Genomic DNA, 4,712 nt, shown 5'->3' on the forward strand with positions numbered 1-4,712 from the left:
ACCACCCCCAGGTATGACAGCCACAAGTGCTTCAAGGCATTACAAATGTCCCCTGCGGGGCAAAATCATCCTAGTTGAGAAGCACTGCTCTCAATGCGGAGAAGGCAATGACACCCCACTCCAGTACTCTTGCCTGGAAAATCCCATGGATGGAGGAGCCTGGTAGGCTTCAGTCCATGGGATCGCTAAGAGTCAGACACGACTGAGCAACTTCACTTTCACTTTTCACTTTCATGCATTGGAGAAGGAAATGGCAACCCACTCCCATGTTCTTGCCTGGAGAATCCCAGGGACGGGGGAGCCTGGTGGGCTGCCGTCTATGGGGTCGCACAGAGTGGGCCATGACTGAGGCCACTTAGCAACAGTAGCAGCAGCCGCAGCTCTCAGTGTACAGAGCCTGCAAGCAGGGTGTATGAGCATAGATTCTTTCAGCAGAGTCACGGCTGCCATTGATTTTCTTCTCTTTGGACAGGTGCACGTTTTATCTCTTTGGAGGAGGTCCATGACCTTGGTAATCACTAGTGTAAGAAAAAGGATTTCAGATAGATAACTAGTAGGAAGTTGCTGTACAGGGAGCTCAACTCTCTGGGCTCTGTGACAACCTACAGGGGTGGGATGGCGGGGGAGGGAGGGAGTTTCAAAAGGGAGGAGATGTGGGTATACTCATGACTGGTTCACGCTGTTGTACAGCAGAAACCAACACAACATTGTAAAGCAATTATCCTCCCATTCAAAGTAAATTTAAAAAAAAAGAGTAAGGATTTCAGGTATTGGGATGATTAGTGGAATTTGAATATGAACAATAAGAATGGTGCTATAAGACTGTATCAACATTTAAGGTCCTGATTTTGGAAACAATAAGGACAAGAGAGAATGTAAATCCTGTAAGAGAATGTCCTTGTTCTTAGGAGATGCACACTGAAGTAATTAGCAGTAAAAGAACACTGTATCTTTTTTATGTAACTGACTCTCAAATGGTTCAGAAAAATTACAGAGAGAAAAAATGATAAATGCAGTAAAATGTTGACAATTGAGGGATATGAATGAAGGTGATATACAGAAATTTATTGTACTGTTTTTGCAACTTTTCTGTAAATTTTAAATTATTTTTTAGAAATTATTATTTTAAAAGGGTTTTTTTTTTTTTTTTAATCATCGATGCTTTACTCTAGTTTTTAAACATAGTTTTCATCTGTTATTCCCACTTGTTCCCAGCGAAGCGAGGCATGATTATGCCTAGGAACTGGGCCCCACAGAGGTTGCTGCTGCTGCTACTAAGTCACTTCAGTCATGTCCGACTCTGTGTGATCCCAGAGACGGCAGCCCACCAGGCTCCCCCGTCCCTGGGATTCTCCAGGCAAGAACACTGGAGTGGGTTGCCATTTCCTTCTCCAATGCATGAAAGTGAAAAGTGAAAGTGAAGTCACTCAGTTGAGTCCGGCTCTTTGCGACCCCATGGACTGCAGCCCACCAGGCTCCTCTATCCATGGGGTTTTCCAGGCAAGAGTACTGGAGTGGGGTGCCATCGCCTTCTCCACCCCAGGAATCTCCCAGAAAGGGTTCTATTTGCTTTTATTGGTGTCTGTAAATCGCCCAGCAGGGGGATGACCATCGAGAGTCAGCAGGGCCTTGACAGCCAGGAGAGCGTGTGGATCTCACTCCACACCCTCATGATCACATGCAACAAACATTTCTGCCAAGAACCCCCCCTCTCACAGCGCTCACTGTGAACCTTACAACAAAGCTATCAAGTGCTATTCTTTCCATTTCGAGGAAGGAAAATGGACCCACAGAGGCTCAGAAACACAGCCGTGAGACTCCAAGCTTCAAAGACCAGGCTTCTTCCACTGCCCGTCACTGCCCCTGGCCTTCATCCCCATCTTAGGCATGTAATTCTGTGTCTTCCCTCATTTCTGGCTTTGCTTTAACTTCATGATCAAAATCATGTGTCATTCTCTAGGTCAGAAATAACTACTTGATGCCACTGGATATCGCTACTTGGGATGTCCAACCTGCATCTCACATGCAGCATGCCCAGAACATAACTCCTGGGCTCCTCCTCCCCAAACCTGCTCCCACCTCGTTCTTCCCCAGCTCAGTCAATGGCACCTCCATCCTTCCAGTGGCTCAGGCTAGACACCTGAGAGTCATCCTTGACCTCTCTCCCTCACCCCCCATGACATCAACCAGCAAGTCCTGGCCACTCCACCTTCAAAATGCATCCAAAACCCACCTCCACAGTCACTCTAGTCTGACCTTCCACCTTCTCCTACTTGGGACTATAGCAGTCACCTCCTCTCTGGTCTCCTGATTTTCCTCAGTCTCTGAGCCCACCTCCCACAAACAGCCCAAGGATCCTACTAAAATGTAAGGTCAAGGTCACTGTACAATTCTTTACTAAAATTTGCCCAATAGAACTTTCTGCAAAGGTGGAAATGTTCTATATCTGCACTAATTCATTAGCCTCCAGCCACGTGTAACTATTGAGCACTTGAAATGTGCTAAGTATAATTGAAGGACTGAAATTTTAATCTTAACTTAATTAGCCACCCTCTCTTGGCAAGACTGTGGGAAACAGGCATGCTTAAACACAGCTAGTGGGACTATAGTTATATGATTCCAATGGCAATATCTGCTTACCTACCTACCAATGGGTTTATCCATATCTACCAAAATGGCTAAGCAGTTAACATTTGTCAAAGCAATCCCACTTCAGGAGTGAGTTCAACAGACTTACCTTCATGTGCCAAAATGACATTGAGCAAAATGTCTATAACATTCAAAGATAGGAAATGACCCAAGTGTCCATCAATAAACAACTAGTTAAATGAATTATGATCTAGCCACACAGTGGAAAACGACAAAGTTATTTTAAAAATGAGGAAATAATGACCCCTAAAGCACAAAGAAAAAAGTAGGTAAGACTTCATCAAGAGTAAAAATATTTTGTGTATCAAAGGATACCATCAAGAAAGTGAAAAGACAATCACAGAATGAGAGAAAATATGACAGTCACGTTCCCTGCTCTTTCCCTACAGCAACCTGGGTCAGGTGGGTGCTTAACAAATGTGTTCCCTGAGCAAATGAATAACCTGTCCATCATCCATCTTGTGCTGGCCACTAGGGGAGCTCCCGACACCGGCAGGAACCAGCCACCTCATCCTGCTTGGAGGTTTGGGACACAGGCAGAGCTTGGAAGGGTGTGTCCCTGAAATCTGAGATCCAGCCGATCTCAACACAAGGCACCTTAATCTCCTGGACTGAAAATCTGAATTGTGTAAGCTACAAGAAGGCAAACCCAGTAAGTTTTGCCAGAATTCAGCAGAATGTGAATTGCAGACTGCAATCTCCCCCTGCCAAGGAAGCGCGCTTTTCTTTCCTGGGAGGTGGTATATACAAAGAAACAGAAAAGGGGCGTGGGTCTGGCGGGGGATCGTGGCCGCCCTGGGTGGGAGCGCCCAGGAAACACTCCTGGGGTGACTGACTTTTCCTAGCACCGGGACAATCCAGGGCTTAAACCTTCAGAGAACAAGGATGGAGCCTCCAAAAGACCTTACAGAATGAGGTCTTACCTCCCCTCCCTGTTCCCCCTGGGTACCTCTCGGGTCCTTCCACCACCTCTTGAACACTCTTAGCTCCCATTTGGCGGGTGACGCGGTGTGGAATTTATGTGAGCAATTACTGTGTACTTTGTAGTCGGCTAGACCGGTCGAGTTCCAGCTGAGGTAATAAATTCATTTGAGACTTAATTCACTCCATAAGCATTTACTTGAGCCCTTTGGGAAGATCCCCTTGGAGAAGGGGAAAGCTACCCACTCCAGTATCCTGGCCTGGAGAATTCCATGGACTGCATAGTCCATGGGGTCTCAAAGAGTCGGACACGACTGAGGGACTTCACTTAGGCTGATCGGGACGTGGGAGAACAGCTGTGAACTCAGCAAGTCTTAGCCCTGGGGATCTTGCTTTCTAGGGAGGGGGGAGCCTGGCACCGTCCGTTCCGACGAGCACTGGGAAGGCGGGGTGATGTCACAGTGACCGGAGAAGGGGGCACCTCCGGGCGCTGCGTGACAGGGCCTCTGAGGAGGCCACCCAGCTCCTGACTGTGAGTTAAAAACACCCTGCGGTCGAGCTCTTGGCCCGGCGCCCAACAGATAGTCAGCGCTCACCAAATCTGACAGAGACTCTTATCACTTTCCTGTCTCCTCCCTCCGGGGGACACTGCCCCCACCCCCCTGTCAGGCTTGTCTCCGGGGGCACCGCGCGAGCTGAGCCCACGGTGGGGGGTGACGCTCGGGGTCTTCGGAGACCCTGAAACCGGCCCAGGCCAGAGACCCTCCAAACGGGGCCTCCCCTCCCCGCCCAGGGGCCCCTCCCCGCGCGTCCCCTGCCCGTCACAGACGCCGGCCTGGGAGTGCCCAAGAGACGCCCGCTCAGACCTCGGCCCTCGGCACCGGGGGGCACCGCGGGGGTAAACACAGCCCGCCCGGGGCCGTCAGCGTGCCCCGACCCGCAGGACGACGGCGACGCGCAGAGAAGCGCGGGCGGCCGAGACGCGCCGCCCCCCGGCTCCTCCGTACGCTACGGGCCCGCCCCTCGCGCGCCGCGGTTGGCTGCGGCTCAGCGGCCGCTGATTGGCTGGCGCGGCCTCAGGCGCGCTCCCCCATTGGCTGTGACGCCCGGCCGGGCGAGACCCCCGCCGGCGCCGCGGCCGC

The sequence above is a fragment of the Bos mutus genome, chromosome 13 (assembly GCF_027580195.1).
Source record: "Bos mutus isolate GX-2022 chromosome 13, NWIPB_WYAK_1.1, whole genome shotgun sequence".
Taxonomy (NCBI): domain Eukaryota; kingdom Metazoa; phylum Chordata; class Mammalia; order Artiodactyla; family Bovidae; genus Bos; species Bos mutus.